This window comes from Saccoglossus kowalevskii, chromosome 9 (assembly GCF_978046115.1).
Source record: "Saccoglossus kowalevskii chromosome 9, keSacKowa6.1, whole genome shotgun sequence".
In the NCBI taxonomy this organism is placed as follows: domain Eukaryota; kingdom Metazoa; phylum Hemichordata; class Enteropneusta; family Harrimaniidae; genus Saccoglossus; species Saccoglossus kowalevskii.
Genome location: NC_140649.1, coordinates 20,108,059 through 20,122,711, shown reverse-complemented (window position 1 = coordinate 20,122,711; position 14,653 = coordinate 20,108,059).

Genomic DNA, 14,653 nt, shown 5'->3' with positions numbered 1-14,653 from the left:
TCGTACGTTGGGCTGATGCATAGAAAAGAGAACGCATGGTAGTTGCAAACATACCGGTGGACATGTACGGATTGGAATGATACTTACGCTGTTTTACGCTGTTGAAGTGTGGGAACGCGGATACATGTTTATTCTCAGATTTACCGGAGTGATATGTATACTACATCCTAGACAGCGTGTATCGCGGAAGAAGGCTGGGCTCATGTTTAGCTTAACTGATCCCTTTTTGTATTTCAGAGAGAACACATACGACCTACCACACACGTTTCGTTCTTGTCCTCGTAAAAAGACTGCAAACGACGCGCTTGTATAATGTGTACGTCTGTACGCGGGGTTGGAATACTAAACAATTTCAACGATATTACGCTAGTAATACTGGCATTTTAAAACTATCGAGTTCAAATAAAACAAACACAGGAGAAAAGAAAATCCGGGAAATTGAAACGTATATACAAATCGTACGCTTCCATAGCAATAAGAAATGCGGGTAAATTGTATGGATGACACGGATCGAGTCGGGCCCGGGTCGGTGTCTTTGCGAGAGTCTTTCATCTCGGACATACCACGTTGTATTTATCCGAAATCCGACACGCAAAACAAGTGGAAAGTAGAAGACATCTGCTGCAACTACACCAGTCGTGTACGTCAACATTAAGGCGACTCCTGTGTGTATATTTTCTTACGTGTTTGGGTATTGATTTTGTCAGATTATCCGCCATCGATCCTGTACGTTGGCTATCCTATGAGAATACTTAGCTCTGGTGTTGATCGCATTGCATCGGTCGCTCAGCACGGCAGACCCACTAAGATAAAATTATATGAAAATTGAAAAAATGTACCCACAAACAAATACCATCGAAGTGTACATCGTTGATCTTTTAATTTTTTTTTAAAGCTCAGTTCTCGACAATTCAATTCAGTTTGATTCTGTTAAATATATTCGTTAAACAATCACATTTTTGACGTTGTTTCCAAATTTAATTATTTTTTTTTGCAACTTGAATGTCTAAATTCACGTCATACAATCAATGTGTCTGATTTTGAACAATGAAATTTAGTTTGGGATTTTTCGATTATCTGATAAATGAAGGTTAAGATGTAAGAAATGGAAACTTGAAGCTGCCACAGATCTAATTCACAAATAATCGAAAATTACTTTCAGGACGTGTATTTGTTTTCCAAAGCCGAAAGTCACAAAGGTTGACGCGAGATTTGGAGGGCCAGGGACACTGAATATGTAGAGATTCTAAACCACACATTTGTATTCATATGGAGACTGTAAACCACACATTTGTATTCATATGGATATTGTAAACCACACACTTGTAATCATTTGGATATTGTAAACCACGCTTGTATTCATATGAAGACTGTAAATCACACACTTGTATTGACCTGGAGACTGTAAAGCACACACTTCCATTCATATGAAGACTGTAAATCACACACTTGTATTGACCTGGAGACTGTAAACCACACACTTGTATTCATATGAAGACTGTAAATCACACACTTGTATTCACCTGGAGACTGTACATCACACACCTGTATTCACCTGGAGACTGTAAACCACACACTTGTATTCATATGAAGACTGTAAATCACACACTTGTATTCACCTGGAGACTGTACATCACACACTTGTATTCACCTGGAGACTGTAAATCACACACTTGTATTCACCTGGAGACTGTACATCACACACCTGTATTCACCTGGAGACTGTAAATCACACACGTGTATTCACCTGGAGACTGTAAACCACACACTTGTATTCACATGTAGACTGTAAACCACACACTTGTATTCAGATGGATATTGTAAACCACACACTTGTATTCACATGGAGACTGTAAACCACACACTTGTATTCATATGGATATTGTAAGCCACACACTTGTATTCACATGGAGACTGTAAACCACACACTTGTATTCATATGAATATTGTAAACCACACACTTGTATTCACATGGATATTGTAAGCCACACACTTGTATTCACATGGAGACTGTAAACCACACACTTGTATTCATATGGATATTGTAAACCACACACTTGTATTCACCTGGAGAATGTAAACCACACACTTGTATTCACCTGGAGACTGTAAACCACACACATGTATTCACCTGGAGACTGTAAACCACGCTTGTATTCATATGAAAACTGTAAATCACACACTTGTATTGACCTGGAGACTGTAAACCACACATTTGTATTCACCTGGAGACTGTTAATCACACACTTGTATTCACCTGGAGACTGTACATCACACACCAGTATTAACCTGGAGACTGTAAACCACACACTTGTATTCATATGAAGACTGTAAATCACACACTTGTATTCACCTGGAAACTGTACATCACACACTTGTATTCACCTGGCGACTGTAAATCACACACTTGTATTCATATGAAGACTGTAAATCACACACTTGTATTCACCTGGAGACTGTACATCACACACTTGTATTCACCTGGAGACTGTACATCACACACTTGTATTCACCTGGAGACAGTAAACCACACACTTGTATTCATATGAAGACTGTAAACCACACACTTGTATTCACCTGGAGACTGTACATCACACACTTGTATTCACCTGGAGACTGTAAACCACACACTTGTATTCATATGAAGACTGTAAATCACACATTTGTATTCACCTGGAGACTGTACATCACTCACTTGTATTGACCTGGAGACTGTAAACCACACACTTGTATTCATATGAAGACTGTAAATCACACACTTGTATTTACCTGGAGACTGTAAACCACAGACTTGTATTCACCTGGAGAATGTAAACCACACACTTGTATTCACCCGGAGACTGTAAACCACACACTTGTATTCGTATGGAGACTGTAAACCACACACCTGTATTTATATGGATATTGTAAACCACACACTTATAGTCATATAGAGACTGTAAACCACACATTTGTATTCATATGGAAACTGTAAACCAAACACTTGTATTCACCTGGAGACGGTAAACCACACATCTGTATTTATATGGATATTGTAAACCACACATTTGTAGTCATATAGAGACTGTAAACCAAACACTTATATTCACCTGGAGACTGTAAACCACACTTGTATTCATATGAAGACTGTAAATCACACACTTGTATTGACCTGGAGACTGTAAATCACACAATTGTATTCATTTGGATATTGTAAACCACACTTGTACTCATATGGTGACTGTAAACCACACACTTGTATTCATATGAAGACTGTAAATCACACACTTGTATTGACCTGGAGACTGTAAACACACTTGTATTCATATGGAGACTGTAAATCACACACTTGTATTCACCTGGAGACGGTAAACCACACACTTGTATTCATATGAAGATTGTAAATCACACACTTGTATTTACCTGGAGACTGTAAACCACACTTGTATTCATATGGAGACTGTAAACCACACACCTGTATTTATATGGATATTGTAAACCACACACTTGTAGTCATATAGAGACTGTAAACCACACATTTGTATTCATATGGAAACTGTAAACCAAACACTTGTATTCACCTGGAGACGGTAAACCGCACATCTGTATTTATATGGATATTGTAAACCACACATTTGTAGTCATATAGAGACTGTAAACCAAACACTTATATTCACCTGGAGACTGTAAACCACACTTGTATTCATACGGAGACTGTAAATCACACACTTGTATTTACCTGGAGACTGTAAACCACACACTTGTATTCTTTTGAATATTGTAAACAACACTTGTATTCATATGGTGACTGTAAACCACACACATGTATTCATATAGTGACTGTAAACCACACACTTGTATCCATATGAAGACTGTAAATCACACACTTGTATTGACCTGGAGACTGTAAATCACACACTTGTATTTACCTGGAGACTGTAAACCACACTTGTATTCATATGGAGACTGTAAACCACACACCTGTATTAATATGGATATTGTAAACCACACACTTGTAGTCATATAGAGACTGTAAACCACACATTTGTATTCATATGGAGACTGTAAACCAAACACTTGTATTCACCTGGAGACTGTAAACCACACACTGTTATTCACCTGGAGACTGTAAACCACACACTTGTATTCATATGGAGACTGTAAACCACACACTTGTATTCGTATGGAGACTGTAAACCACACACCTGTATTTATATGGATATTGTAAACCACACACTTATAGTCATATAGAGACTGTAAACCACACATTTGTATATATATGAAGACTGTAAATCACACACTTGTATTGACCTGGAGACTGTAAATCACACACTTGTATTCATTTGGATATTGTAAACCACACTTGTACTCATATGGTGACTGTAAACCACACACTTGTATTCATATGAAGACTGTAAATCACACACTTGTTTTGACCTGGAGACTGTAAACACACTTGTATTCATATGGAGACTGTAAATCACACACTTGTATTCACCTGGAGACGGTAAACCACACACTTGTATTCATATGAAGACTGTAAATCACACACTTGTATTTACCTGGAGACTGTAAACCACACACTTGTATTCACCTGGAGACTGTAAACCACACTTGTATTCATATGGAGACTGTAAACCACACACCTGTATTTATATGGATATTGTAAACCACACACTTGTAGTCATATAGAGACTGTAAACCACACATTTGTATTCATATGGAAACTGTAAACAAAACACTTGTATTCACCTGGAGAGGTAAACCACACATCTGTATTTATATGGATATTGTAAACCACACATTTGTAGTCATATAGAGACTGTAAACCACACATTTGTATTCATATGGAGACTGTAAACCACACACTTGTATTCATGTGGAGACTGTAAGCCACACACTTGTATTCACCTGGAGACTGTAAACCACACACTTGTATTCATATGGTGACTGTAAACCACACACTTGTATTCACCTGGAGACTGTCAACCACACACTTGAATTCATATCGAAACTGTAAACCACACACTTGTATTCACCTGGAGACTGTAAACCACACACTTGTATTCATATGGTGACTGTAAACCACACACTTGTATTCACCTGGAGACTGTCAACCACACACTTGAATTCATATCGAAACTGTAAACCAAACACTTGTATTCACCTGGAGACGGTAAACCGCACATCTGTATTTATATGGATATTGTAAACCACACATTTGTAGTCATATAGAGACTGTAAACCAAACACTTATATTCACCTGGAGACTGTAAACTACACTTGTATTCATATGGAGACTGTAAATCACACACTTGTATTTACCTGGAGACTGTAAATCACACACTTGTATTGACCTGGAGACTGTAAACACACTTGTATTCATATGGAGACTGTAAATCACACACTTGTATTCACCTGGAGACGGTAAACCACACACTTGTATTCATATGAAGATTGTAAATCACACACTTGTATTTACCTGGAGACTGTAAACCACACTTGTATTCATATGGAGACTGTAAACCACACACCTGTATTTATATGGATATTGTAAACCACACACTTGTAGTCATATAGAGACTGTAAACCACACATTTGTATTCATATGGAAACTGTAAACCAAACACTTGTATTCACCTGGAGACGGTAAACCGCACATCTGTATTTATATGGATATTGTAAACCACACATTTGTAGTCATATAGAGACTGTAAACCAAACACTTATATTCACCTGGAGACTGTAAACCACACTTGTATTCATACGGAGACTGTAAATCACACACTTGTATTTACCTGGAGACTGTAAACCACACACTTGTATTCTTTTGAATATTGTAAACAACACTTGTATTCATATGGTGACTGTAAACCACACACATGTATTCATATAGTGACTGTAAACCACACACTTGTATCCATATGAAGACTGTAAATCACACACTTGTATTGACCTGGAGACTGTAAATCACACACTTGTATTTACCTGGAGACTGTAAACCACACTTGTATTCATATGGAGACTGTAAACCACACACCTGTATTAATATGGATATTGTAAACCACACACTTGTAGTCATATAGAGACTGTAAACCACACATTTGTATTCATATGGAGACTGTAAACCGAACACTTGTATTCACCTGGAGACTGTAAACCACACACTGTTATTCACCTGGAGACTGTAAACCACACACTTGTATTCATATGGAGACTGTAAACCACACACTTGTATTCGTATGGAGACTGTAAACCACACACCTGTATTTATATGGATATTGTAAACCACACACTTATAGTCATATAGAGACTGTAAACCACACATTTGTATATATATGAAGACTGTAAATCACACACTTGTATTGACCTGGAGACTGTAAATCACACACTTGTATTCATTTGGATATTGTAAACCACACTTGTACTCATATGGTGACTGTAAACCACACACTTGTATTCATATGAAGACTGTAAATCACACACTTGTTTTGACCTGGAGACTGTAAACACACTTGTATTCATATGGAGACTGTAAATCACACACTTGTATTCACCTGGAGACGGTAAACCACACACTTGTATTCATATGAAGACTGTAAATCACACACTTGTATTTACCTGGAGACTGTAAACCACACACTTGTATTCACCTGGAGACTGTAAACCACACTTGTATTCATATGGAGACTGTAAACCACACACCTGTATTTATATGGATATTGTAAACCACACACTTGTAGTCATATAGAGACTGTAAACCACACATTTGTATTCATATGGAAACTGTAAACAAAACACTTGTATTCACCTGGAGAGGTAAACCACACATCTGTATTTATATGGATATTGTAAACCACACATTTGTAGTCATATAGAGACTGTAAACCACACATTTGTATTCATATGGAGACTGTAAACCACACACTTGTATTCATGTGGAGACTGTAAGCCACACACTTGTATTCACCTGGAGACTGTAAACCACACACTTGTATTCATATGGTGACTGTAAACCACACACTTGTATTCACCTGGAGACTGTCAACCACACACTTGAATTCATATCGAAACTGTAAACCACACACTTGTATTCACCTGGAGACTGTAAACCACACACTTGTATTCATATGGTGACTGTAAACCACACACTTGTATTCACCTGGAGACTGTCAACCACACACTTGAATTCATATCGAAACTGTAAACCAAACACTTGTATTCACCTGGAGACGGTAAACCGCACATCTGTATTTATATGGATATTGTAAACCACACATTTGTAGTCATATAGAGACTGTAAACCAAACACTTATATTCACCTGGAGACTGTAAACTACACTTGTATTCATATGGAGACTGTAAATCACACACTTGTATTTACCTGGAGACTGTAAATCACACACTTGTATTGACCTGGAGACTGTAAACACACTTGTATTCATATGGAGACTGTAAATCACACACTTGTATTCACCTGGAGACGGTAAACCACACACTTGTATTCATATGAAGATTGTAAATCACACACTTGTATTTACCTGGAGACTGTAAACCACACTTGTATTCATATGGAGACTGTAAACCACACACCTGTATTTATATGGATATTGTAAACAAAACACTTGTATTCACCTGGAGAGGTAAACCACACATCTGTATTTATATGGATATTGTAAACCACACATTTGTAGTCATATAGAGACTGTAAACCACACATTTGTATTCATATGGAGACTGTAAACCACACACTTGTATTCATGTGGAGACTGTAAGCCACACACTTGTATTCACCTGGAGACTGTAAACCACACACTTGTATTCATATGGTGACTGTAAACCACACACTTGTATTCACCTGGAGACTGTCAACCACACACTTGAATTCATATCGAAACTGTAAACCACACACTTGTATTCACCTGGAGGCTGTAAACCACACACTTGTATTTACCTAGAGTCTGTGAACCACACATCTGTATTCACATGGAGACTGTAAAACTCATTTGTATTCATATATATATTGTAAACCACACACTTGTATTCATAGGATATTGTAAACCACACACTTGTAATCATTTGGATATTGTAAACCACGCCTGTATTCATATGGTGACTGTAAACCACACATTTGTATTCGTATGGAGACTTTAAACCACACACTTGCATTCACCTGGAGACTGTAAACCACACACTTGTATTCACCTGGAGACTGTAAACCACACACTTGTATTCACCTGGAGACTGTAAACCACACACTTGTATTCATATGGATATTGTAAACCACACACTTGTATTCATATGGATATTGTAAACCACACACTTGTATTCACCTGGAGAATGTAAACCACACACTTGTATTCACCTGGAGAATGTAAACTACACACATGTATTCACCTGGAGACTGTAAACCACGCTTGTATTCATATGAAAACTGTAAATCACTCACTTGTATTGACCTGGAGACTGTAAACCACACATTTGTATTCACCTGGAGACTGTTAATCACACACTTGTATTCACCTGGAGACTGTACATCACACACCAGTATTAACCTGGAGACTGTAAACCACACACTTTTATTCATATGAAGACTGTAAATGACACACTTGTATTGACCTGGAGACTGTAAACACACTTGTATTCATATGGAGACTGTAAATCACACACTTGTATTCACCTGGAGACGGTAAACCACACACTTGTATTCATATGAAGATTGTAAATCACACACTTGTATTTACCTGGAGACTGTAAACCACACTTGTATTCATTTGGAGACTGTAAACCACACACCTGTATTTATATGGATATTGTAAACCACACACTTGTAGTCATATAGAGACTGTAAACCACACATTTGTATTCATATGGAAACTGTAAACCAAACACTTGTATTCACCTGGAGACGGTAAACCACACATCTGTATTTATATGGATATTGTAAACCACACATTTGTAGTCATATAGAGACTGTAAACCAAACACTTATATTCACCTGGAGACTGTAAACCACACTTGTATTCATATGGAGACTGTAAATCACACACTTGTATTTACCTGGAGACTGTAAACCACACACTTGTATTCTTTTGAATATTGTAAACAACACTTGTATTCATATGGTGACTGTAAACCACACACATGTATTCATAGAGTGACTGTAAACCACACACTTGTATCCATATGAAGACTGTAAATCACACACTTGTATTGACCTGGAGACTGTAAATCACACACTTGTATTTACCTGGAGACTGTAAACCACACTTGTATTCATATGGAGACTGTAAACCACACACCTGTATTAATATGGATATTGTAAACCACACACTTGTAGTCATATAGAGACTGTAAACCACACATTTGTATTCATATGGAGACTGTAAACCAAACACTTGTATTCACCTGGAGACTGTAAACCACACACTGTTATTCACCTGGAGACTGTAAACCACACACTTGTATTCATATGGAGACTGTAAACCACACACTTGTATTCGTATGGAGACTGTAAACCACACACCTGTATTTATATGGATATTGTAAACCACACACTTATAGTCATATAGAGACTGTAAACCACACATTTGTATATATATGAAGACTGTAAATCACACACTTGTATTGACCTGGAGACTGTAAATCACACACTTGTATTCATTTGGATATTGTAAACCACACTTGTACTCATATGGTGACTGTAAACCACACACTTGTATTCATATGAAGACTGTAAATCACACACTTGTTTTGACCTGGAGACTGTAAACACACTTGTATTCATATGGAGACTGTAAATCACACACTTGTATTCACCTGGAGACGGTAAACCACACACTTGTATTCATATGAAGACTGTAAATCACACACTTGTATTTACCTGGAGACTGTAAACCACACACTTGTATTCACCTGGAGACTGTAAACCACACTTGTATTCATATGGAGACTGTAAACCACACACCTGTATTTATATGGATATTGTAAACCACACACTTGTAGTCATATAGAGACTGTAAACCACACATTTGTATTCATATGGAAACTGTAAACAAAACACTTGTATTCACCTGGAGAGGTAAACCACACATCTGTATTTATATGGATATTGTAAACCACACATTTGTAGTCATATAGAGACTGTAAACCACACATTTGTATTCATATGGAGACTGTAAACCACACACTTGTATTCATGTGGAGACTGTAAGCCACACACTTGTATTCACCTGGAGACTGTAAACCACACACTTGTATTCATATGGTGACTGTAAACCACACACTTGTATTCACCTGGAGACTGTCAACCACACACTTGAATTCATATCGAAACTGTAAACCACACACTTGTATTCATATGGTGACTGTAAACCACACACTTGTATTCACCTGGAGACTGTCAACCACACACTTGAATTCATATCGAAACTGTAAACCAAACACTTGTATTCACCTGGAGACGGTAAACCGCACATCTGTATTTATATGGATATTGTAAACCACACATTTGTAGTCATATAGAGACTGTAAACCAAACACTTATATTCACCTGGAGACTGTAAACCACACTTGTATTCATATGGAGACTGTAAATCACACACTTGTATTTACCTGGAGACTGTAAACCACACACTTGTATTCTTTTGAATATTGTAAACAACACTTGTATTCATATGGTGACTGTAAACCACACACATGTATTCATAGAGTGACTGTAAACCACACACTTGTATCCATATGAAGACTGTAAATCACACACTTGTATTGACCTGGAGACTGTAAATCACACACTTGTATTTACCTGGAGACTGTAAACCACACTTGTATTCATATGGAGACTGTAAACCACACACCTGTATTAATATGGATATTGTAAACCACACACTTGTAGTCATATAGAGACTGTAAACCACACATTTGTATTCATATGGAGACTGTAAACCTAACACTTGTATTCACCTGGAGACTGTAAACCACACACTGTTATTCACCTGGAGACTGTAAACCACACACTTGTATTCATATGGAGACTGTAAACCACACACTTGTATTCGTATGGAGACTGTAAACCACACACCTGTATTTATATGGATATTGTAAACCACACACTTATAGTCATATAGAGACTGTAAACCACACATTTGTATATATATGAAGACTGTAAATCACACACTTGTATTGACCTGGAGACTGTAAATCACACACTTGTATTCATTTGGATATTGTAAACCACACTTGTACTCATATGGTGACTGTAAACCACACACTTGTATTCATATGAAGACTGTAAATCACACACTTGTTTTGACCTGGAGACTGTAAACACACTTGTATTCATATGGAGACTGTAAATCACACACTTGTATTCACCTGGAGACGGTAAACCACACACTTGTATTCATATGAAGACTGTAAATCACACACTTGTATTTACCTGGAGACTGTAAACCACACACTTGTATTCACCTGGAGACTGTAAACCACACTTGTATTCATATGGAGACTGTAAACCACACACCTGTATTTATATGGATATTGTAAACCACACACTTGTAGTCATATAGAGACTGTAAACCACACATTTGTATTCATATGGAAACTGTAAACAAAACACTTGTATTCACCTGGAGAGGTAAACCACACATCTGTATTTATATGGATATTGTAAACCACACATTTGTAGTCATATAGAGACTGTAAACCACACATTTGTATTCATATGGAGACTGTAAACCACACACTTGTATTCATGTGGAGACTGTAAGCCACACACTTGTATTCACCTGGAGACTGTAAACCACACACTTGTATTCATATGGTGACTGTAAACCACACACTTGTATTCACCTGGAGACTGTCAACCACACACTTGAATTCATATCGAAACTGTAAACCACACACTTGTATTCACCTGGAGACTGTAAACCACACACTTGTATTCATATGGTGACTGTAAACCACACACTTGTATTCACCTGGAGACTGTCAACCACACACTTGAATTCATATCGAAACTGTAAACCAAACACTTGTATTCACCTGGAGACGGTAAACCGCACATCTGTATTTATATGGATATTGTAAACCACACACTTGTAGTCATATAGAGACTGTAAACCACACATTTGTATTCATATGGAGACTGTAAACCACACACTTGTATTCATGTGGAGACTGTAAGCCACACACTTGTATTCACCTGGAGACTGTAAACCACACACTTGTATTCATATGGTGACTGTAAACCACACACTTGTATTCACCTGGAGACTGTCAACCACACACTTGAATTCATATCGAAACTGTAAACCACACACTTGTATTCACCTGGAGACTGTAAACCACACACTTGTATTTACCTAGAGTCTGTGAACCACACATCTGTATTCACATGGAGACTGTAAAACTCATTTGTATTCATATATATATTGTAAACCACACACTTGTATTCATAGGATATTGTAAACCACACACTTGTAATCATTTGGATATTGTAAACCACGCCTGTATTCATATGGTGACTGTAAACCACACATTTGTATTCGTATGGAGACTTTAAACCACACACTTGCATTCACCTGGAGACTGTAAACCACACACTTGTATTCACCTGGAGACTGTAAACCACACACTTGTATTCACCTGGAGACTGTAAACCACACACTTGTATTCATATGGATATTGTAAACCACACACTTGTATTCATATGGATATTGTAAACCACACACTTGTATTCACCTGGAGAATGTAAACCACACACTTGTATTCACCTGGAGAATGTAAACTACACACATGTATTCACCTGGAGACTGTAAACCACGCTTGTATTCATATGAAAACTGTAAATCACTCACTTGTATTGACCTGGAGACTGTAAACCACACATTTGTATTCACCTGGAGACTGTTAATCACACACTTGTATTCACCTGGAGACTGTACATCACACACCAGTATTAACCTGGAGACTGTAAACCACACACTTTTATTCATATGAAGACTGTAAATGACACACTTGTATTGACCTGGAGACTGTAAACACACTTGTATTCATATGGAGACTGTAAATCACACACTTGTATTCACCTGGAGACGGTAAACCACACACTTGTATTCATATGAAGATTGTAAATCACACACTTGTATTTACCTGGAGACTGTAAACCACACTTGTATTCATTTGGAGACTGTAAACCACACACCTGTATTTATATGGATATTGTAAACCACACACTTGTAGTCATATAGAGACTGTAAACCACACATTTGTATTCATATGGAAACTGTAAACCAAACACTTGTATTCACCTGGAGACGGTAAACCACACATCTGTATTTATATGGATATTGTAAACCACACATTTGTAGTCATATAGAGACTGTAAACCAAACACTTATATTCACCTGGAGACTGTAAACCACACTTGTATTCATATGGAGACTGTAAATCACACACTTGTATTTACCTGGAGACTGTAAACCACACACTTGTATTCTTTTGAATATTGTAAACAACACTTGTATTCATATGGTGACTGTAAACCACACACATGTATTCATAGAGTGACTGTAAACCACACACTTGTATCCATATGAAGACTGTAAATCACACACTTGTATTGACCTGGAGACTGTAAATCACACACTTGTATTTACCTGGAGACTGTAAACCACACTTGTATTCATATGGAGACTGTAAACCACACACCTGTATTAATATGGATATTGTAAACCACACACTTGTAGTCATATAGAGACTGTAAACCACACATTTGTATTCATATGGAGACTGTAAACCAAACACTTGTATTCACCTGGAGACTGTAAACCACACACTGTTATTCACCTGGAGACTGTAAACCACACACTTGTATTCATATGGAGACTGTAAACCACACACTTGTATTCGTATGGAGACTGTAAACCACACACCTGTATTTATATGGATATTGTAAACCACACACTTATAGTCATATAGAGACTGTAAACCACACATTTGTATATATATGAAGACTGTAAATCACACACTTGTATTGACCTGGAGACTGTAAATCACACACTTGTATTCATTTGGATATTGTAAACCACACTTGTACTCATATGGTGACTGTAAACCACACACTTGTATTCATATGAAGACTGTAAATCACACACTTGTTTTGACCTGGAGACTGTAGACACACTTGTATTCATATGGAGACTGTAAATCACACACTTGTATTCACCTGGAGACGGTAAACCACACACTTGTATTCATATGAAGACTGTAAATCACACACTTGTATTTACCTGGAGACTGTAAACCACACACTTGTATTCACCTGGAGACTGTAAACCACACTTGTATTCATATGGAGACTGTAAACCACACACCTGTATTTATATGGATATTGTAAACCACACACTTGTAGTCATATAGAGACTGTAAACCACACATTTGTATTCATATGGAAACTGTAAACAAAACACTTGTATTCACCTGGAGAGGTAAACCACACATCTGTATTTATATGGATATTGTAAACCACACATTTGTAGTCATATAGAGACTGTAAACCACACATTTGTATTCATATGGAGACTGTAAACCACACACTTGTATTCATGTGGAGACTGTAAGCCACACACTTGTATTCACCTGGAGACTGTAAACCACACACTTGTATTCATAT